The 24898-nt window shown below is 40.3% G+C and overlaps 1 long non-coding RNA gene across 2 annotated transcripts in view; it reads right to left on the reverse strand.

Annotated features, from left to right (window-relative positions):
• Window positions 1–24677, reverse strand: part of LOC309795726 — a 136635-nt gene extending 111958 nt beyond the window's left edge. For both annotated transcript variants that reach the window (XR_014292351.1, XR_014292352.1), the window contains exon 1: window positions 24497–24677. This is a non-coding gene — a long non-coding RNA (uncharacterized lncRNA). The remainder of the gene's footprint in view (window positions 1–24496) is intronic.
• Window positions 24678–24898: the final 221 nt, after the last annotated feature.

Here is a 24898-nt window from a genome sequence, read left to right on the forward strand (position 1 = left end):
GAATAGATGTCATTTTTTTTTTTTTTTGCGGTACGCGGGCCTCTCACTGCTGTGGCCTCTCCCACTGCGGAGCACAGGCTCCGGACGTGCAGGCTCAGTGGCCATGGCTCACGGGCCCAGCTGCTCCGTGGTGTGTGGGATCTTCCCGGACCGGGGCACGAACCCGTGTCCCCTGCATCGGCAGGCGGACCCTCAACCACTGCGCCACCAGGGAAGCCCAAGAATAGACGTCATTTTTTTAAAGTAAAGAATACTGTACTATTTCTTGGTATTCAATCTTTACATCAACCCAGACATCTCAACAGAGGATTAGTGCCACTAATAACAAGAATAAAATAAATCACTAACATTTATAAGATTGTTGCAAAGTGCCAGGTTCTGTTCTAAAAGATTTACTTTATTAATTCATTTAAATCTCCAACAACACATGAGGAGGCACTATTATTATCCTCATTTTATACATGAGTGAACCGAGGGAAAACAAGAGTGAACACCTTCCCTGAAGGCATCCAGCTAGGCAATAAAAATGATAACATTGGAATTGCTAGTTTGGCCATAGAATCTGTACTTTAACCACTGCACCATCAGGCAGTTCTCAATTTGCACAGCACTGCATTGGTGGATCTCCCTGTACATGGGAATCCTACAAAGTGAGAGGCATGCTGTTGTGACATGCACATATTCTTGCTAATTCTGTGCAAAGTGAGGACTATCTGTATTGCTTAGGGAAAATTCAAAGATTAGCAGTTTCGATAGGATTCCATACTGGTAGTCATCTGTAACATTTATTATCTTGTTGTATGCGATCTAGGGAAGTAATTCATTACAATAAATGTCTTGGTATTTCCATTTTCAGCAGGCATATATTGGAGCATATCCATTGCCCATAAAATGTGTTAGATATCCTTTAAATTCCCTTAATCTTAACAATTTATAAGTAAAGTTTTCCTTATATAATTTTCAAAGTATTTGTGTAATAACAGCTACATGAATTATAAACAGTAGGACAATATTATCTACATTTAAAAGGAGAGAGATTTTGTAAGAGCTCTTTGAAAGGAAAACAAAATTCCATGCCAGAACACTTTATTTTGGTTAGATATTAAAATGAGCCACCTAGGGCAGATAGAGGTCAGACACATTTCTTTTGATTAAGTAAAATGATGGAGCTAGGTGTTATTAAAAACATACAGACAAGCTAGCATGCTTTAAGCACCTCCTACATATGAGGGAAAATCCCTACATCTTAGGCCAATGGAGCTCAGAAGGATTAAATAATTCATTCAAGGTTTATCATTAGTAGACGGCAGGGCTAAGATTTGAATCCAGATCTATTTCCAAAGCTAATCATCCTTCCAGCTGGTCAACCTGCTTTATCCAGGTCACAGATGCTGGCTTGCATGTTAATTGTGCTCTTCTGAATTTACTTTGTTGAAACTGGATAAAGCTACTCTTGGATTTATCTCCAGTATGTGTTGGCTATTTAATATGGAGGGTATATTTTAAAAATCAATTGAACAGAAGTTAACTAGGTGTTGCTTACTTCACTCTCCAAACACTAGGAAGGAGAAAAGGTTGTTTCCATTTAGCTATAAACATCTCCTTCCTCTTCAACAATATTCTCAAAGGCTTCAATCTTTCCCATCACATATTGAGTCCCCCCAAGCAAGGTGAAATGCAGATTAGAAAACAATTAGTTATAAGCTGAAATAGATTTTGAAATCATATTGCAGCACTTATGATATTTACTTGCCACTATCTGTGCGATTTATTTATTTAACAAACAGTTGTTGTGCACCTACAAGGTGTCAGATTTTAAGGTGGAAATCAAGGATACAACAAGGAAGAAAACAGATAAGTGTTCCCATGCAACTTACAGCCTAATGGGAGAAAATAAACAAGTAAACAAGTGCGGGTCACCAGAGTGGGGAGAATGCTGTGGAAAACATGTCAAAGCTAAGAAAAACAAGAGTGTCGGGGTCGGGAGCCTTGTTCTTATATTTATTTAGAGTGTTCAGGTAAGGCCTCTATAACCAAATAACATTGGAGCAGAAACAGGCAGGAACTGAGGGCAGAGAGCATTGTAGGAAGAATTAACTGAAACGATAAAGGTTCTAAAGCAGAAGAAAGCATGCTGGGGTAATGAACCAGCACGGAGGCCAGTGTGGCTAGAGTATGATAAGCAGGGGGAGACGTGGCCAGGGCCACCCATGTAAGGCTTGGTTGTGATTAAAGGGACTTTGTGTTTCCTCTCCTTATCAGATGGTTGGAATGCTCCGACTCACTCTTTAGAAGGTTCTTTGGGGCTCCCCTGTGGAATAGCCTGGGGGAGGGAGGGGACAGACAGAGGGAGACTAGCTGGGTGGTTACTGCAATAGTCTGGGCAAGAGATGCTCCTGGCTTGGCTCAGGGTGGCATCAGCGGAGGCGGAGGCGCTCCGTGGTACCTCTGGGATATGCTGCGTTTGTGGTACCACCAGCTACGAAAGATGCGAGAGGTTGGGTATTTCGGTCTGGGCTTCAGAGGAGATAGACATTTAGAAACTTAAGAGCTGAGAGACAGACCGAGTTTGTCTACAGAGAAAGAGGAGAAGAGATAGGGAGAAGACACAGGTAATAAAGAGAGGTGAAGTTAGAGACACAGACTGAGGAGTCTGGGGTGTAAGACGGAGTCAGGAGTGGAGGGAGAATGAGTGGCTGAGAGATGGCAGGAGAGGTGAGGAAGAGCAGCGTCCTGCAGGCCAGAGGAAGCAAGTGTTTAAAGGAGGGGCTGAGGCGCTGTCCCAGAGGCTGCTGACAGGTCACATGAGGACCGAAAAATGACTGCTGGGTTTATCAACACGCAGGTTACCCTGGCCTCGAAAAGAGCTGTTAAGTGTTTGGAGAGAAATCGTCACTGAGAAAAGAAGAACCATATAACTCTCTCAAGGTATTTTGCTGCAAATGGAAGCAGGGAATTGGGGTAATAAGTGGAGGTGGTTGTGGGGTCAAGATGGTTGTTATATAGAAGTTTGCGGGGGTTGTTTTTTAAGATGTTAGAAATAACATGTTTGAACGCTAATGAGAAAAGTGAACTGAAAATTCAGGAGAAAGAGGAGAGAATTGCTGGTGTCATATCTTGGAGGATCTAAAATGAGAACCTGTTTCCCTTTGGGGGACTGGCTTAGCCAGCTGTTTAGACCAGCCAGGTCACAGTGACAAGGAAGCCAGGCAGAGCCAAGGCGCAGGCTAAAGGGATGTTGCAGAGTGCACGGGGGTGTTACTTTTCTATTTTCTTTTGTTTCCCAAGTTTTATTGAGATATAATCAACATATAAGTTTGTATTAGTTTAAGGCATGCAATACAATGATTACATATATGTATATATTACCATAATAAGTTTAGTTAACATCCATCAGCCCACATAGTTACAATTCTTTTCTTGTGATGAGAACTTTTAAGATCTACTCTCTCGGCAACTTTGAGATGTACAACACGGCGTTGTTAACTATAGTCATCTTGTACGTTACATCCCAGAACTTACTTATCTCATAACTAAAAGTTTGTACCTTTTGGCCACCTTCATCCATTTCCCCTGGATGTTTCTTTTCATCATTGCTGTTTTCTCAGTGAAACAGAAAAAGATTACTTGAGAATGCAGGTGGGGAGCTGTTAAAGATTTGAGGACAGAGGTACAAGTAAGAACTAATGACCTAGGAGAGGGGAAAGGTGAATGGGCTGGGAACTGAAGCAAGATTGCTGGGCAGGTAATACCTGTGATGATTTATGGGAGCTAGAATTTTAATTTTTATCTTTTTTTGCTAGGGGCATGAGGAGGAGAGGGAGAAAATGTTTCTAGCCCAGGTTGTTCTATTCCTATACCTTTCTCTGAATAAAGTCTTTGTTCTTTTTTTAGAAGTTCATGGTAAATAAGCACATCACGCCTTTACCTAGGATGCAAATTTTCCATAATTGCCCTAAAAGAGTCATGAGCAACATACACTTATCTAGACCTATTAATTTTTGTTTCTAAACATGTATTGGTACTAGATATACATGAATGAATGAAATTCTAATGAATTCTAATTAGACTCTAGGCACTAATCCAAATTCCAATTCCTTCTTGTATGACACTTTACAGAATGTGAAAGTTTCCTTCAATGTATTTTGTATGACCTTATAAGAACCAGTCCTTGAGGGGAGCTAGCTATCTTTTCCTTCCTTTCAATATAAACATAAAAATTAGTATAAAAATGACACTAATATTTCCCAACTGGTATATATGCCTTTTTACCATCACAAATTAATTAAATGATTGACAGACATGGTTAATAGAATCACAGAATGTTGGAAGTAGAAAGATCTCAGAGGTCATCGAATATAATCCATTTAACTTATAAATAATAAAACTGAGACCCAGAGAGTTTAGAAATTTGTTAATAATCTTAATCTGCTGATGAAATTAAATAAAGATTGCTTTGCAGTTAGCCTGGTACCCTTTCCACTTAACACAGTCTATTTTTTTATGTCTTTAACTCGTTTCCTCTTGAATACATAACAAATTATTATTAAATTACATAATTGCTCACATTATTTTATCAATTTGTTTGCATGTTAATTAAAGAAGCAATACATGTTCAGTAGAATGTTTTGCTCTGTGGATGTTACTGTATGTAGTGGGTCAAAATCCATGTCCACCTGGAACCTCAAAATATGACTTTATGTGGAAATAGGACATTTACAGATATAGTTAAGGATGAAGATAAGATAAATACTGGATATGGGTAAGTCCTGAATCCACTGAGATGATTCTTACGAGAGATAAGAAAGAAAAAAAGAAGTACACACGGGCACAGAGGGCAAGCAAAATGACAACGGAAGCAGAGGTTGGAGGGATGTGTCTACAAGCCAAGAAATGCCAACGATCACCAGAAATTACCAGAAACTAGGAGAAAGGCATGGGACTGTTGCCTCCTCAAAGCCTCCAGAAGGAACTAACCACACTGACACCTTGAGTTTGGACTTTCAGCCTCCTGAACTGAGAGACAGTACATTTCTGTTGTTTGAAGCCACCCAGCTTGTGGTGCTGTGTTACGGCAGTCCTAGGACATGAATACCTTAGAGAAGGAAATTTCAAAGCCCATCACCTGAAAAACAGTAAAATAAAGGAAACGGGAAAACAAAGAAAAACCAGTTCCTTAGTTTATGGCCATCAGTGAGCATTACCATGAAGCTTCCCCACTCAACTGATAACCACATCCCTTCTTCCTTGTCATTAAACTGGAAAAGTAAGGTAAATTTTATAACTTCTAACACCACCACATTCTACATTACAAAGACCATATGATACAGTGTTGGGGACAACCAATGACAAGCCTTTCAGAATTTATCATACTTTTTTTTTTCATGCCAATACTGGAGGATACTACTTTGATCATGTTTGCTGTATATTGCCTGAGACAAGGGTAACATCATGTGGATGTAAGAGCAATTATTTCATAAGTAGCTGCTCGGTACCAGTCTCTGTGCTAAGGGACTTTACATATTGTAGCTCATTTAATTACGAAGCATCAGCATTTGTACCCAAATTAGTTTGCCACTGCTTCCTGACAAGTTATCGCAAGCTTAGTGGCTTAAGACAACACACATTTATTGCCTCACAGTTTCCCTGGGTCAGGGGTCTGCCCCTCACTCAGCTGGGTCCTCTGCTCAGGGTCTCAAGGCTGTGATGAGCGTGTGGTTCTCGTTCTTCTTACCTAAGGCTCAGGGTCCTCTTTCGAGATCCTTCAGGTAGTTGGCAGGATTCAGTTCTCTGCAGCTGTAGAACTGATATCCCTGTGTTGCTGTTTTGTCTTGCTGGCTGTTGGCTGAGGGTCACTCTCAGCAACTAGGGGTGCTGGTCACCTGGTCTCCTCCACATGCCATTCACTGCCTGGCTCTTTGCTGTTTTCCAGGCTAGGAGAAGAGCCTCTCTGTGTCTCTCACTTCAAAGCTCTGACTTTATCTGACTCAGATTTAAAGACCTCCTGAGACCAGGTCAGGCCTACTTAAAAGTCAACTACTTAGGCATCTTAAAGCTATCTTTCCCATAGAGTGTAACCTAATCATGGGACTGCATCTCACCATGTCTACAAGTCCCACCCACACTTTAGGGGAGAGGGTCTTGAAGTAAGTGTTCACCAAGGGGTGGGAATCTTAGGGACCAATTCACAATTTTGTCTACCACCGTAATACTAATAGTGAACGTTGACTGATCCCTTGCATGTGCTTTCATATATAACTCTCTTAAATTTGGAATATGAATACTGGCAGGGGTTTCAGAGATCACTGGCTTAATGCACTGTGGACGCCCTTGCATTTCCTGCTTCCTTTAACATTTCTCCTCACTTAATATGCTTCTAGAATAATAACCTTACAAGTGGCCCCAGCGGCCTCACGTCTGTTGTTCTCACTTATTTCTAATACAGGTGGATCATCCTTCCTTAAGTTTCACACGACAGCAACAATATCTAGAGTGAAATGTGAGTTATGTGTTTTTCAAATGAAATGAAATGATTAGAGTGGGGTAACATGTTTTAGAGTTCTGGTAATAGATATACTTTTATCATTTTGAAAAAGGGTTTTCCTAGAAGCTCCAAATGAGACCTCTCAGAGCTTCCTACTGAAATAGCTGCAGAACATTAAAAAAAAAAAAAAAAAAAGAAAGAAAGAAAACTCACAGCAATATTGGGAACTAGGCCTAGGAACCAACTCAAGGGAGAGAGTCCACTCACTGCAGACCTGACATGAATAGTGGATCGAGTAATTCCAGAACTCCCTGCTCTCCTCTGAAGCAGCATGAACATGTCCAAATGAAAGCACATGCATTTACAAAGATGACCCATCTCTCTCCTATTTTTTGCTGTTTGATCTTTATTTCAGCAATACAATCTTTTCCAAAGGTGAAAACCATGTGAATACTGATTTTTGTGTCACACTCAGTGATGTTTTACTGACTCTATTCCAAAATCATTTTGTCAAAGTATATCAAAAAAAAAATGGGAGGGAAGAAGGGAGAGTGGCAAGGGAGAAAATGGAGTGCGCGCGCGCGTGTGTGTGTGTGTGTGTGTGTGTGTGTGTGTGAATGTTGGTGGTGCTAAGTCCCATCCTAGGAATACAGTCCTTGGAATAAAGCCTCATCACCTGTTAGGTGTGATGGAGTTCAGATGAGTCCTGGTTCAACAAGCAAAGCAAAAGAATACAAAATCATAAAAATGATAGTGGGCCAGAAATCATATGAGTCCAGCAGAGCTAAGCATGTTTTAGAATCTCAGCGTATCAAGCTGCCACTGTGAAGAGTATCAAATCAGAACTCAAGTGCTTAGTGAATGGGGTCAAGGACGATTCACATGCTCTGCTTTTAGTAAATAATAGGAAGGAAACGATTTTCTGTCATTAAAATATCAGTAACCAGAAGAAAATCAACACTAAGCTTAGGAAAAATATTCCAGGGAAGGAAGGAAGGAAGGAAGGAAGGAAGGAAAGAGAGGGAGAGAGAGAGGGAGGGAGGGAGGGAGGGAGAGAGAGGGAGGGAGAGAGAGAGAGGGAGGGAGGGAGGGAGGGAGAGAGAGGGAGGGAGGGAGAGAGAGAGGGAGGGAGGGAGAGAGAGGGAGGGAGAGAGAGGGAGGGAGGGAGAGAGAGGGAGGGAGGGAGGGAGGGAGGGGAGGGGAAGAAAGGAAAGGAAAGAAAGTTTTGGGGACATGATTCTAAAGATTCAGAAACACTGACACTTAGGGAAAATAAAAGATAAATAGCTAACATGTCAAAAACAAAATCAGTAGACAAACCAGATTTAGAAACATTTTGAATACAGATAATAGAGGGCTAATAGTTATTTAAATAATTCTTTTAAATTGACAAGAAGGTCAAATAAAACAGTGAATAAAGGTATTATGTGGCAACTGTCAGAAGAACAAATCCTACCAATAAGCAAAACACTTGTTTTTACAGATTCTCTTTTAGGCAAACTCAGTGATTTCCCCTCCCATTCATTTTCAGAAATTACTTTAAGATCCAAAGAGGAAACAAGACCAATCATTTGAAGAAATCAACTACAGTAGGCCGACAGTGTATATTTAAAGAGCAGTATATGCATCTATTATTAGAACACAGAGAATAAGATAGAGGTAAAATAAAATTCTTAAAGAATATTTAGAGTACGTTTGAAAAGAACAGTCCCAGTATTATTTGAACAGGACAGAGGGAGTATAATATTGAGGGAAGAAAAGATGAAGGACATTTTACTACTATGCATGTATTGAGAGCCGGGATTATCAAAGAGGCACTTCTATCAAAAATAAGCTAAACATACAACCAATCAAATGTTTGCTTTGGTCTGTTGTTTGTTTGGACTGTTGGCATCTGGCTGTCTAGTTAGTCTTGCAGGGTTAACCTGGTCCCAGGACTTCTAGTTTACTGCTATTTTCACTGCCTCAAGTCACCACTGTGCTTTTCTAAGAGCAAATTACCTTTTGTCATGTAGTTTGGGAATGATGCAAAATAAACCCTTTGCTATGTCTAAAAAATTCTAAGTTAAAATCCTCCAACAAAATTATCTGACGAGCATGATTATTTGGAGATTAATAAAATTGTCATTCTTTTATTTAAAAAAGTAGACACAACAAGGAAATATCAGTAATATTTAAAAAGAAAAACTTGCACTCTATAGCTGAGTCTACACACATTATACACACACAGGTGAACAGAATGGAGAACTAAGTGATTTGCTTTCTTATTTGATTAGTACAGTGAACTGATCTGGAGAAATATTTTGTGTTATAATCAAGAAAGATATGGAGGCTCTTCAGGACTTGGGGCTGAGGATGGGGCTGTTAGGCTCTATTACTAGCTGAGCCATGGTTTGTATTTCCTATTTTTATTTTGTTTGGCTTTTAAGTAATTGACAATTCGTGAATTCCATTAGTTGTTTCTTTAGCTGGCTCTCTTGGATGTTGGTATGAATTGCGGCTTTCTCCTCATTATCTAGAATACACAATCTCCCCAACCTCTGACTGAATTTCTTCAGGGGAACTCCATTTCTGAAATTTATCTTTTGCCAACTACAGCCAAGTATTTCATTACAGAATTGATTTTATTTTCTCCTCCATGGACACATCCCATAGATACTACCCACCCAGCATGACATCTGTTAAATAGTTCTATAAATCATTCCCCTACTCAGTTGCCTTGCCACCATTCAAGAGGAACCTGCGGTAATTGATCCTGATGCAGTCTTTCCAGAAGATCTATTTCACCAACCAGAAGGGACTTTTCAACTGCCCCACTAAATTCTCCCAACAGTTTTCAAGTGATATAGGGTAACTTATGCCTTTCCAAGGGGAAAAATATTTTTGACAGTTTTAACTTCAGAAGAAAGAAATCTGTGAAAAAGTAGCTATAGCCTCTTCTATACTTTTCTTAAGTCCATCTCTGCAGCTCTTCAGCATCACTGGTTTCTCTGTGAGCTCTTTGAGCAGGTTTTCAAAACCCCTTGCCTGCTGTAAACCGATCACTGATGATCACCCAGTGCCTTATTAGGCCACTAAATGATTTCCCTTAGGTCTAATTTTCTGAGCCCAGTCACAGGGCAAGCACTTCATTTCATGGTTGTCTTAAAAATAATGTTAGGCCCAACATCAGTTTTTTGTTTTTTGTTTTAACTTGTAGGCTAAGTTAGTACCACTGACTTAGCACCCAAGCCTTGGATTTCTCAGTAAGCTCTTACATAGTTGACAGTCACCCTTAAGATCTAGACCATCATCCAGATGCTTAGAAAGGAGTGGAAGGTAGTTGCTAAACTCTATCTTCATATCATCTGCACTGACACATCGTTGCAAGATCATAAATGCACTTAATATCTTTTAACCTCAGAAATGCAATTTCTTATTATTCGACAAGCAACACTATGACAAGGACAATTATTCATCCAGTTTTCTAATGTGTTCATTTTTATCTTGTTAATTGTGACATAAACCTACAATTACTAAGCATTCTTAGGGGAAAAAAAAAAACCTCTCAGCATGCTACACGAGAAACAAATCAAAGTCACGTCCTGTGGTTAAGAAAATAGTGTTAAAAGGCTTGTTGAGAATCTCTCATTGCTTCGTTGACATCATACCGGTCTTTTAAAACAATCGAAGTAAATTAAGAATAATGAATCAGAAACTTGAGCATTCTATTGCCCTAACAATACATTTAAAAACAAAGGAAAAGCCTCTTAGGGATTGAAACCAAATAGAGTATATAATTAACTTCATCAATACGATAAAGTATACTTGGGTTTTGAACCCATTAATCCGAATCGCAAGACTCTACTATTACAATACTAGTGGCACATACTACGTTCGAGGATCAAAACTTCTGGATCGGGGGGCCTTCAAGATGGCGGACGAGTAAGACGCGGAGCTCACCTTCCTCCCCACAAAAACACCAGAAATACAGCTACACGTGGAACAACTCCTACAGAACACCTACTGAACGCTGGCAGAAGACCTCAGACCTCCCAAAGGGCAAGAAACCCCCCCACGTACCTGGGTAGGGCAAAAGAAAAGAGAAAAACAGAGATAAAAGAATAGGGACGGGACCTGCACCAGTGGGAGGGAGCCGTGAAGGAGGAAAGGTTTCCACACACTAGGAAGCCCCTTCGCGGGCAGAGACTGCGGGTGGTGGAGGGGGGAAGCTTCGGAGCCGCGGAGGAGAGCACAGCCACAGGGGTGCGGAGGGCAAAGCGGAGAAATTCCTGCACAGAGGATCGGTGCCGACCGGCACTCACCAGCCCGAGAGGCTTGTCTGCTCACCCGCCGGGGCGGGCGGGGCTGGGAGCTGAAGCTCGGGCTTCGGTCGGATCCCAGGGAGAGGACGGGGGTTGGCGGCGTGAACACAGCCTGAAGGGGCTAGTGCGCCACGGCTGGCCGGGAGGGAGTCCGGGAAAAGGTCTGGAGCTGCTGAAGAGGCAAGAGACTTTTTCTTCCCTCTTTGTTTCCTGGTGCGCGAGGAGAGGGGATTCAGAGCGCCGCTTAAAGGAGCTCCAGAGACGGGCGCGAGCCGCGGCTAAAAGCACGGACCCCAGAGACGGGCATGAGACGCTAAGGCTGCTGCTGCCGCACCAAGAAGCCTGTGTGTGAGCACAAGTCACTCTCCACACCTCCTCTCCCAGGAGCCTGTGCAGCCCGCCACTGCCAGGGTCCCGTGATCCAGGGACAACCTCCCCAGGAGAACACACGGCACACCTCAAGCTGTTGCAACGTCACACCGGCCTCTGCCACCAGAGGCTCGCCCAGCACTCCAATTATAACTACTGTACCCCGGCCTCCCCTAGGCCTGAATAAGCAAGAGCCCCCTAATCAGCCGTTGCTTTATCCCCCTCCTGTCTGGGCAAGGAACAGATGGCTGAGACGACCTACATGTAGAGGCAGGGCCAAAACTAAAGCTGAACCCCAGGAGCTGTGCGAACACAGAAGAGAAAGGGAAATCTCTCCCAGCAGCCTCAGGAGCAGCAGATTAAATCTCCACATTCAACTTGATGTACCCTGCATCTGTGGAATACCTGAATAGACAACGAATCATCCCAAAATTGAGATGGTGAATTTTGGGAAAAACTGTACACTTGGGGTTTGCTGTCTGTGACTGATTTGTTCCTGATTTTTATGTTTATCTTAGTTTAGTTTTAAGTGCATCTTAACATTGGTGGATTTGTTTATTGATTTGGTTGCTCTCTTTATTATTTATTTTAATAATTAAAAAAAATTAATTTATTATTTATTTTATTTTTTTATTTCTTTTTTTCTTCCTTTTCTTCTGAGCCACGTGGCTGACAGGGTCTTGGTGCTCCTGCCAGGTGTCAGACCTGAGCCTCTGAGGTGGGAAAGCTCAGTTCAGGACATTGGTCCACCAGAGACCTCTCAGCTCCATGTAATATCAATCAGCATGAGCTCACCCAGAGATCTCCGTTTCAATGCTAAGACCCAGCTCCACCCAATGGCCAGCAAGCTCCAGTGCTGGACGCCCGCCCCATGCCAAACAATTAGCAAGGCAGGAACACAACCCCACCCATTAACAGAGAGGCTGACTAAAATCATACCAAGTTCACAGACACCCAAAACACACCACCAGACATGGCACTGACCATCCAGCCCCATCAAGGAGAACACAGGCACCAGTCCCCTCCACCAGAGCGCCTACACAAGCCACTGAACCAACCTCAACCACTGGGGGCAGACACCAAAAACAACAGGAACTACAAACCTGCAGACTGCGAAAAGGAGACCCCAAACACAGTAACTTAAGAAAAATGAGAAGACAGAGAAATATGCAGCAGATGAAGGAGCAAGGTAAAACCCCACCAGACCAAACAAATGAAGAGGAAATAGGCAGTCTACCTGAAAAAGAATTCAGAGTAATGATAGTGAAGATGATATAAAATCTTGGAAACAGAATGGAGAAAATAAAAGAAACATTTAACAAGGAACAGGGGGAACTAAAGAGCAAACAAACAATGATGAACAACACAATAAAGGAAATTAAAACTTCTCTAGAAGGAATCAATAGCAGAATAACTGAAGCAGAAGAACGGATAAGTGACCTGGAAGATAAAATAGTGGAAATAAGTACCACAGAGCAGAATAAAGAAAAAAGAACGAAAAGAATTGAGGACAGTCTCAGAGACCTCTGGGACAACATTAAATGCACCAACATTCTAATTATAGGGGTCCCAGAAGAAGAAGAGAAAAAGAAGGGGTCTGAGAAAATATTTGAAGAGATTATAGTTGAACACTTCCCTAACATGCAAGGAAAAACATGCCAAGACACATATTACTCAAACTATCAAAAATTAAATACAAAGAAGAAATATTAAAAGTAGCCAGGGAAAAACAACAAATAACATACAACGGAATCCCCATAAGGTTAACAGCTGATCTTTCAGCAGAAACTCTGCAAGCCAGAAGGGAGTGGCAGAACATATTTAAAGTGATGAAAGGGAAAAACCTACAACCAAGATTACTCTACCCAGCAAGGATCTCATTCAGATTTGATGGAGAAATTAAAACCTTTACAGAGGAGCAAAAGTTAAGAGAATTCAGCACCACCAGACCAGCCTTACAACAAATGCTAAAGGAACTTCTCTAGGCAGGAAACACAAGAGAAGGAAAAGACCTAAAAAAACAAACCCAAAACAATTAAGAAAATAGTAATAGGAACATACATATTGATAATTACCTTAAATGTCAATGGATTAAATGCTCCAACCAAAAGACATAGACTGGCTGAATGGATACAAAAACAAGACGCATCTATACGCTGTCTACAAGAGACCCACTTCAGACCTAGGGACACATACAGACTGAAAGTGAGGGGATGGGAAAAGACTTCCATGCAAATGGAAATGAAAAGAAAGCTGGAGTAGCAACTCTTATATCAGACAAAATAGACTTTAAAATAAAGACTATTACAAGAGACAAAGGACACTACATAACGATCAAGGGATCAATCCAGGAAGAAGATATAACAATTGTAAATATCTGCGCACTCAATGTAGGAACACCTCAGTACATAAGGCAAATGCTAACAGCCATAAAAGGGGAAATTGACAGTAACACAATCATAGTAAGGAACTTTAACACCACACTTTCACCAATGGACAGATCATCCAAAATGAAAATAAATAAGGAAACACAAGCTTTAAATGATACATTAAACAAGATGGACTTAACTGATATTTAGAGGACATTCCATCCAAAAACAACAGATTACACTTTCTTCTCAAGTGCTCATGGAACATTCTCCAGGATAGATCATATCTTGGGTCACAAATCAAGCCTTGGCAAATTTAAGAAAACTGAAATCATATCAAGTATATTTTCCAACTACAACACTATGAGACTATATATCAATTACAGAAAAAAAATGTAAACTACCAAATGTAAAATAGCTAGTGGGAAGCAGCGGCACAGCTCAGGGAGATCAAGTATATTTTCCAACTACAACACTATGAGACTATATATCAATTACAGAAAAAAAAATGTAAACTACCAAATGTAAAATAGCTAGTGGGAAGCAGCGGCACAGCTCAGGGAGATCAGCTCCGTGCTTTGTGACTACCTAGAGGGGTGGGAATGGGAAGGTGGGAGGGAGATGCAAGAGGGAGGGGATATGGGGATATACATTTACATATAGCTGATTCACTTTGTTATACAGCAGAAACCAACACAACACTGTAAAACAATTATGCTCCAATAAAGATGTTACAAATAAAGAAATAAATGAGTTTATAAATGGAAAAAAACAAAAACAAACGAACAACTTCTGGATCCTCAGAATGGACAACTCAGTAATGTACATTTGAAATTAACAATCTTCTTGAATTAGATGATTTCTGCAACTGTAGCTCAACAAATATTTGAATTATCCTTGGCTTTTAGAGATTTTTCTTTAGTCAGTAGTTTGTATATAATTAAAGCCAATTAAGTTTCCTGTGTTTGATATATTTTACAAGTTAATAAAAGATACTTTGCTTTGAGTGTAGTGTGAGTTTTGCTTATACATTTAAATTTTGTATTATCAATAGTGCAGGATTTTTAAAACAGGTAGCAAATGCTGTGTAATTATGATTTGATCTCCAAAGAACAGTGCTTTGTGTGCTGAGTAGATGACAAGGCTGAGTCAATTTCAGGCAAAGTGCATGCATAAGAAATACTCTTACCGCACCAAGAAATATTCTGTGTTCTGTGTAAAACTGTTAGGGAAATCTTCTTGAATTTATAATTGGAAAATGAACAGATACCCAGCTCACTTCAATGCAAATGCTTTTAAAGCAAATACGGCGCATGAGCCTAATCTGGGGCTGCCTCTTTTTGTAAGGCTAAGAATGCTTTTTACAGACTCACATTTATAACAGATTTGACGGTAAGGAACACTAACCTTGAACCTCAGTTAAGTGGAATTTATCCTCCCCCTGCCACCAATGAATTATATTCTTCTCATCAGTAGATCTGTACTAGAAAAAAAATGTTCTCAATGATCATAATTCTACTTTGAATTTCATCAGTGTAAATTTGTGAATATTGTTTTATCTCACTATATAAGTACCTACATAATAGCCTCAATTTTGCCTGTTTGTCCCCAAGATGGAAGTATTTACTATCTAGCCCTTTACAGAAATAGTATGCTTACTACTGTCTTAGAACAAGATGAAAACCTATAGAGATGGAAAAGGAAAGTTTGCGAAGTGGTTAAGACCAACAACTTTATATTTAAATAGGGCTTAACTGAGTCCAGGAACTGCCATTTATTAAATCTATGAGTCTGGATAAGTCACTTGCACTCACTAAACTTCAGTTAATTCACCTATAAACATGAGTTATTGTGATGTTTTAATGGGTTTAATAATAATGGTACCCATTTCACAGGGTTGGTACGAAGATTAAACTGCCAGGCTTGTAGAAATATCTAAATGTCTACTACAGGAAAACAAATGTTCAGACTCTCAACCTGGTTTTATATGAAAGTTCAACTCCTGGCAACCCCTATGACCTCTGTAAACACACAAGCAAAAACATAATTGGAGAAGGCAAATCTGCTCCCAAATACTTCAAGGGAGAGTTTGAAGAGTGAGCCTTCCCTGTTCAGAATTTTTTATCTGTTTGCTTGTTTTGTTTTGCCTTGTCCTTACTAATGACTAGGGCTTGGGTTGAACCGGCCATTATGATCAATTACATTCTGTGATAAGTTGTAAGTTTGGGTAGCTGGGAACCTACCAAGCAGAGGCTTGTTGGAAGGGATCCTACAGAGCTTTGAGACCTGATTCTGGCCACTTGTTCTAGAAGCTTCCTCTCTTTACCCCCATATATCCAGAAAGTGCCAGATGACTTGCTAACTAGAAGAGGCCCAAAGTTCCAGTCGTCCAGTTGGAATAGATCATAGTGCTTGCTAGAATCCACTAGCTTTCATGTGAAATGTCTGAGAGAATCCCCCTCACCGGCACCTGAGACTTCACCTCCTGTTGATCTCCTAGTCTTCATGAAAAAGAGAAGTTACCCGGCACCAGGGATGCACAGCTGACTGCCCAGTAGGAAGGGCACTAACACCAACACCATTACAACCACCTCTTTTCCAAAGTGCCAAGGACACTTTTATGCCCAAGGAGGACTGTTGCCACCTTGAGGATCAGGCGGAGGAAGTCCAGTGCTAATGCCTGGTGTGGGAAGCACCCAACTAAGCAGCTGGGGCTCCGGGAAATAGGCATTCCCCTCTTACTTTAAAAAGGTAAAAGCAAGGATAAACAAGTTTCTTTCTCTCTTTCACATCGTTGCATCGTGTATTCTGCGGCCCTGAGGAAGGATTTCAAAGCAATGTACTCTTGGTCACAGAACGAAACTATAACATAAAAGATTAATAGAGTGGAGTCTGTTGAATTATAAATGCTTTAACCTTAGACACTCTTAATCTCAATAATAATGCCTATTGGAAAGAGGCTTCCATTTGTAATTGAGCAACATTTCTCTATGGAAAATAAAATGAACCAACAGTATAAATTGCCCCAAACATTTCACCTCGGCGTTCTCTACCATCACAAGGTACTGTATCTTCTTAATTGTAAAGAAGATTGAAGATGCTCCTGACATGCTTTATGGAGGCTGTCTTTTCCTTAGATGAATAACTTGCTCTTTATGAATATTCCAAAAGCAAACGAGAGGCCTATTTGCATACCTCATTAATGATCCCTCTTTAGCAGGAGCATGTTCCTAATTTTACATACCCATAAACACGTCTTTCCATCATCTGAATGAAAAATAATATATTTTCTGCCAGAATTTATATTTGGATACTGGTGTATGAAAAACATAAATTATGCTGAAGACTCAGATATTTGAGAAGAATAAATTACAATAGTGATATTACTTTCACTGTGGTCATAGCTTACTGGACTCTTATTTTCTTGTCTTCATCCTTATGTTTCCATCTATTTGGTCACGATCCTCTTTCTTGCTTTGTTGTTATTCATGCTTCCTCATGTGAATATGGGAGAAATGTGATGCTAAGAAATAGTGTTTAATTTTCAGACACTTGATAAAACCTTAATTTCTTTATAAATATAACAGTTTATATTAATGGATAAGGGTTTCCCTTATAAGTGTGTTTGTCTTATGTATATATTTTTTTATGATGTAGCATGTCACAATTGAGCAAAACCAGCATATACTAATTTAATGTTTGAGCTACTATCTTCAACTCAAACACTCCTAATTAGAAAGAGAGAACAATAACTAAGTATTCTAATACTTAAACTTGGATAAAATGTAATTCTTTATCTTCAAAATAAGACTGATATGAACTGCATGAAGGGAGTAGATCTGACTTCATTTTTCTCCATACATTCATTCAAAGGATATTTTTTGAATGGCCGCTATGTGCTAGGAACTCTACAAGGCAACAAAGATTCAGAAACAAATAAGGCAGCTCAGTCCTTATTAATTAAAATAAGCTAAATTCAATAGCTAGAAGAATGATAGTGCGTTATTACAGAAGTATACATATTGGAGTACGGGAGTACATAAGAGGAACACTGATGTCATAATCAAGGAAGGCTTCCCAGAAGAGGTGTTATATGAACTAAGCTTCCAACAATAAGTAAGAGTTAGCCAGAAGAGAGGAGGGATGTCATTTCCTGAGGGACATGTGTGGAAATCCAGAAGGCAGGAATATTTTTAGGACTTCATATATTGAATAGCAAGAGATGAGTCTGAAGGTGTAGGCTGGGAATTATAGAGTTCATATGTATCTTGGAATTCAGGAGAATTTTGAAAAAGTTTAACAAGGTAATGATTACAGTGAGATTTGTTTTGAGTTCGCATCCTTGCTACTCGTTTGTTCATTCTGGATATGTTTCTAGAATTCAACATGTACAACCTCCCCACCTTTAAAGACAATCGGACACAAAGTTAAGGAACTTAACCCACTGCCCACTGTCTCAGGTGGTTAGACAGCACCAGAAGCCAGAATTGTTCATTTTCTTACATAAGTATTAAGAGTGATTGAACACGGGGACATTTTCCCAGACTACCTTTTGCTTTCCAAAGTAATAGTGAACAGTTTAATAATGTACTTAAATAACCCATCACAGTTACAAAATGCACAGATCCAAATTGGAATGATTTTAGATACTGTGTTAAAAATGTAGTCTATGCCAAAAAAAAAAATAACCCCAAAACAAACAAATAAAACAACAAAACCACACTATGTGTCAGCTGCTCAGAAAGCCTGTCAACTCATTGCAGGTGATCATCAATCAGATATGTCAGTTCCAAGTGGCAGCTTTTCCTGTCTGGAGTGCAGAAAATCACCATGAAAATGCTCTGTGGACTAGCGACCTCATTTGTCTGTGCTATTAGGAGACATATGTGAATTTTTTTTTATGAATATGCAACTTTTAGATGCTGCTCAGTAGCTACACCTTTTTAATCATTATAGATTCAACAGACATTTTCTATCAGAGAAGTGTAGTATCATTGAAGGAGTGGATACTGTATCAATTCAATTCATTCTAATACACAGAAATGCTTAGGTCCATATTTATTTATTAACCATCTATGAAGTGGAATATCAGTCTGATTCTAAAACACTTTGCTCAAGACTTAGCCCAAACAGAATCTATTATATTACTTTGAAGAGCAGTCAGGAAAAAAAAATACTAGACTACTGGGAAGTATTTAGGGGAATAAATACAAATATAAATTAGACTGTGAGTCTTAACTGGAGAAATTTGATGACATTGAAAGGAAGGGGAATAAGACTCCTCTTCATTTGCTCATCCCTTAAAGGTCACCCACCTCCCATCCCTTCCTTACCCTTCCTTTTATTTCTTACCCTTTCTTTTGGTGTTTGACTTCTTTTGCAAACTGAAGTATTATTGATAGCGCTCAAGTCCCAGCCCTTCCACTGCTTCTCCTTCTCTCTGACATCCTTTCCAAAACTTTGTATTGTCAGATATTTTCTTTTTGGTCTATTTGATGGATGTTAAGTGGTATATTATTTTTGCCATAACATCTCACTTCCAGTACACTTGTGAAAATAAGACTCTGCCATATATATGCCCAGACTTTGGCTTGTCTTTCTCTTTTTATTGGGAATTTTCACCCCAAACAGAGGTTTTACATTTTAACATAGACATATTCATCAGATCTTTTATTTATAAGTTATTTAAGTTATTTATTTATAAGTCATATAGACTACCCACCATAATCACTTGTTTCCTGGAGAATGTAACAATTCTGGGGATCTGACTACAAGCGGTATCTACCTAGGAGTTGCTTGCTATGATACAAACCAGTTTCAACACCAGCCTCTCATTCAAACGGTATTGAGCTCATAGGACTTTATAATGATGACAATACATATGGTAACCACTTTTGGTTCAAGACAATTGCATCAATAGTGATGAAATGTCTACCTAGCTACTTGTGGAAAAAGAAAACATGCCAGAGCAAACATAAATAACAGATGAGTCCAGTTTCCAATGTAAAATTTCAATCATGAAGATGATGGAAAAAACGAAGGTGAATATTTTCATAATCTTTGGGGTTCAGAAATATTCAAATTTTATAGGTAACATAGACCACAAATTAATGTTTAAATTTGAAGTCATAAATGAAAACTTTCATATGACACAGTACTATAAAAATAAAAACAAAACTAAGGAAAAGATGAAAAATTTTTCTGAGACAAACATGCCATACAAGGCATTGATATTTTCAATATATAAAATTATTTACAAACTGAAAGAAAATGATTATATATAGTAATATTAATAATCCACACAAACAAGTTATTATTAGAGAAGAAATACATGCTCTTGATATTTAATTAACTAGTAGTGAAACAGAGCAGGACCTTATGGTCCATCCCCCCCCATGTCCTCTGCCTGCCTTTTGTCTGTAGAAAAACTTTAGTCACAGAATAAGTTTAATCAGAGAAGTGAGAAAATGCAAAAGCAAAAGAAAGCAGGCAAACAGGGCAAAATAATAATAGTTTAGTCATTAAGCAAAGTCACGGGCCTTTAGTTCCTCCTCAAGGGCTATAGACAGTATTCTGAGCCATGTCCTGTGAGCTGTCTTATAGATACTGAAACCCTCACCAGGTGGAAGAAGTTAACTACATGATGACCAGACTGTAGCCATGACATAAGCTGCCACAATCCCAAGAACTGGCCTCAAGGAAGTGGGAACAAACCGACTCTGGAGCTGAAGATTAACTGTACTTAAAACAATCAAGACGACGCTGATCAGACCACCACATGACCAATTTCAAGACAACTGTCAGAGCTGACTCTGCTGTTTCTGCATGTGGCCCCCTCCCTCTGTCTATAAAAGCTCTTGCCCGCTGATTGTCAGGGAGGGACTCAGCCTTTGGACACGAGTCTGCCCTCCCGCCCAGTTGCAGACCTCTGAAATAAAGCAAACTTTCCTTTCCACCAACCTTGCCTCTTTGCTGGCATTCACGCTGCAAGTAGTCCAACCCCACTTTTTGTAACAACAGTCTTATGGAAATTCCAAATAAAAACTGAGGTGTTAATGTTTTGCTTACCAGACTGGAAAAAAACAAGGATTTACAAGATTAATTATATAAAGTATGGCACTAAAGTGATTTTATAAAGCTCTTAATACAATTTATATTATATAGTAAACGTTCAATTAACAGCAGTTGTTTATGATAATGCTTGTGGAGGATATGGAGAAATTAGTACTGTACTCACGTCCAATCCTGTTGGAGATGTAAATTGTTATAATTTATATTTTAAAAATATATTCTGACTGCTAGCCCCAAACTGGAAAGAACTCAAATAGTTATGATTAGAGAAACAGTTAAACTAATTGTTGTATATCAATATAACAGGATGCTACCAGCCATTACAAATGATACTGTATATCAAAGGTCTCCTTGGTATATTTTTTTGGGTGGGAAACACTGCTTACAAAAGAGGATAGGCTGTATTATGCCATTTATAATATAATTTACTGTGCTTAAGTAATATTCAAACATTAACATTAATATTTTCTTGTATCATATAAATTTTATATAATATACTTAATATTAAAAACATAATATATAAATGTATATAGGTAAAAATTATATATACATATACAATCTTCTTCACTGAACCAGCTTAACACAGGAAGATGCAAAAAGAAAACTGCTTTTTCTCAGCCCACTGCTTCAATCACATTCCAACAGATATTCAGTGGCTTTGGATGATATTTTTGACAGATACCATATGCATCAGTCTGGGTCACATCAGGAAGCAAGCAGATGGCGCACTCAACATTGAAATAAAAGGAAGTGTAATAAGGTGGTATTACAGAGATAATGTTAGGAGTAAGGAAACTAGGAAGAGATAGTGATGCTCTCAGGGCTCCCAACAGTGGGCACTAATACCAGCCGTACGCCTTCAGAGGTAAGGTTAGGGAACAGTTAGCTACTTGAACCCCTGAAGCAGTAAACCATAGCCATGGAACTCCACAGGGGTTGTCCACATGGGTAAGAACCAGACACTATCAAGCCATACCCACTAAAGAGGGTGTACGTGAAATAAATACTTTGAATTCCTTTTCCTCCCTCTCTCTGAGGTCTTGCTGGTGCCTTAATTGGATGGACACAGTCAGAAGCCAAAGGACATGGGGGCCAGGGAAATGCAGGGGTCGGCCTCCTGGGCAAGAAGCTGGGCAGGAAAGAGCAAGGAATGGATCAGGAGGTGCAAACATAGAATAACCAGCACAATATAGCACTGGGGCAACATTTAGGCAGCAAAACAGTCTCATTTTCCAGTTAAAAAGTCTAGTCCACTCTATATAAAAACTCGAGCTTACATTTGGTTTAAAGCTCCTCCCTCTCGAGGGTGGGAGGGAGACGCAAAAGGGAGGGGATATGGAAACATATGTATATGTATAACTGATTAAATTTGCTATAAAGCAAATAAATAAATAAATAAATAAATAAATAAATTAAAAAAAAAAAAAAAAAAGCTCCTCCCTCTCCACCCATAGGGGCCATCAGTGGCCTTTGTACTGTGCAGCCTCCTCCCTTTCTCCTTCCCCACGCATTGTGTTGCCTCTGGTTTCTCCAGAGATGGGCGGGTCCTGGGGGATAAGAATGGAAGAGGATACAGATCTTTTTTCTTATGTTGTTTCTTGCCCTTGCTTGACTGATAAATGTTCACTGTCCCAGCAAGAATCCAAAATAGTCATTCATTTACGGGCAATTTGTGGGATGGTTGGGTACCTTCACAACATGAACTATGCCCTTTTACATGGACCATGCACTCTTCTGCTGCTGTGTTGAGATGTCCCTCAGCTTCTGTCCTTTGGTGATATCTGAATACTAGTGGTTTTCTATATAGGTCACTCATCGGAGTATCTTTTCCTCTATTTTACAACTATAAGTTATAGAAAATTGATAGTAATGCGAATAATTCATGTCCATAGAAATGCAAGTTTTGTCCAGTGGAATGGACATCATTGTCCTGTGGATTGTTGCCAGTTTTGCATCTATTAAATGGATTAATGTTAACATTCCCAGTGGGCTTACATATTCGTCTATTCTTTGGATTTGTTTTTAAATTGTGATCACTTACTGATTTCCTCATTAGGAAAAAAATCTAAAATCTTTGGTACATGTTTATTTTATATGAGTCATGGTTTTCCTTTTCTTTCTTTAAATATTCTTTAATCATATGACATAATCTTTCTTTTCTAGCATCTACCTGCTCCAGCAGGAAGCTCTTTGTGGTAAGGTCCTTTTCAGATGACTGACTTAGCCACACCTGACAGCTTCCTTGTGGCGCATGGGAATTCATACATCGTTGACCCACCAAAGGCAGGTGGCAGCTGGCTATCACTCTCTCTTTTCATTCTGCTGTTCAGAATGGCTCCAGACAGGCATGGACCAGGGAGAAAGATTTATTCTCCTGCTTTTCTTGAAGGCACACAATTTCCCAAACTCTTCTTTTTATCCGAGTTCTTTATCTTGTGCCCTACTTGCTTGGCCTAAGTGTATTAGAAAAAATGATGCTTCTCCCTTCTCTCATGGAGAGGAAAACAGAAACACTGCTGTACTGTTTACAGCTTAGGAATTCCTACACTCACCCCACCTGGGTCCCATGCCCCAAGTGTTTCATCTTCTCTTTGATTGGTTTTCAGGAATGGTTTGCTATCATTGCAGATAGAATTCCCTGGGAAGCAGGCTTTTATAGGAAGTGTAGCACACAAGTTTATTGGGATTGATTTCAACATGTGTGGTGGGGTGAAGAAAATGCGATTTGGGACAGAGAGAGGTTCAGCTGTGATGCAGTCACAGCAAAGGCTTCAGCAGATCCTATGGACAGCTCTAAAGCTGGGAAAGCCGTCTAGAGTTGTCTCAATTTGACGTAAGAAGGCTGGTCCTTTTAAATCTTTCATCAACCAGTAATTGGGTGTGGGTCACCTCTGGGAAGGAGGAAGTAACAGCTTTGTTTAGCCAAGTATAAGTTGTGGAGAGTCACTCAGGCTGCCAAAAATTGGAATTTGGGGGAATGAATGTTTTAATCCTGGAGTGGGGATCTGGTCTTTGAGGATGGACCATTTCTTCTAATTAATCATTTGTCAATATGCTTAACACCTGTTAATGTGTTAAATTAATTAACCTGTTACTTGTTTGCCTATGTTCTCAGCATCACTGGGACTTCACCCCAAATATATAAGATAACAGGAACGATCTCAACATACAACTATGAGTAGTATGCATATATAGGTGAATATATGCATCACATTTCAATGCATATAGAGATACTGGAAAAGACTAGTTAAAATATTAACAGTGTGTATCTCTAGGTGGTGGGATTCTAGGAGGGTTCTTTTTCTTGCATTTTTTAACATATTCTTGAATTTTCTAAATAAAAATCTCAGGAAATAAAGGATATGCATTAAAAAACAAACAAGCAAGCAGACAGAAGACAAATAAGAAAAATAAACCCAATTTTTTTTTTTGTAGAGGCCAAGATGATGTAGTAGAGGGACCCAGAGCTCACCTCCTCTCAGGGGCACGCCAAAATCACAACTGTCCTCAGAACAACCATCAAAAAACGCCCTGGAACCTACCAGAAAAGATCTCCTACCTCTAAAGACAGGCACCACACGGGGGAACCACAAGGAGATGCGGGTAGGAGGCGCAGACGCGCGGTATTATTAAATCCCAGACCGACTGGCAGGCGACCCACAGGCTGGAGAGTAATTACACCCTCCAGAGGTTCTCCCACACGAGTGAGAGTTCGGAGCCCCACGTCACGCTCCCCAGCCCGGGGGTCCGGCACCAGGAAGACGAGCCCCCAGAGCGTTTGGCTTTGAAGGCCAGCCGGGCTTTATTGCAGGAGCCCCACAAGACGCTTCACTCTTAAAGGGCGCACACAAAATCTCAAGCAAAAGCAGTAATTTGACAGGCGCCTGGGCCAGGCCTACCTGCAGGTCTCAGAGTGTGTCCCGGAGAGGTGGCGGCAGAGGGCGGCTGTGGTTGCCTGTGGGGAGACGGACGCTGGCGGCAGCCGCTCCCGGGAGCTCCTTCTGCCGAGGAAGCCGAGGAAGCCGGTGCTGGCGCAGGCGCACGCCCGGGACCCGCCCCCCGGCTCCCGAGACTCCTCGGGCCACACAGCTAACTGGGCCCATCAGCAGACAGGCTGCCTAAAGACTAACGGGCCCACAGCTGCCTCTGGTCATGCCCCTAAACACGGCCCAGCCCACCGGAGGGCCCCAGTTCCACCACCAGTGGATAGGCACCGGCCCCTCCCCCCAGGAAGCCTCGCCCACCGGGAGACAGACGCCGGAAGCAAGAGAGCTCGGAGCCGCAGCGCAGGCCAGGCCCTA

Source organism: Mesoplodon mirus, assembly GCF_964341445.2.
Source record: "Mesoplodon mirus genome assembly, chromosome: 20".
Lineage (NCBI taxonomy): Eukaryota > Metazoa > Chordata > Mammalia > Artiodactyla > Ziphiidae > Mesoplodon > Mesoplodon mirus.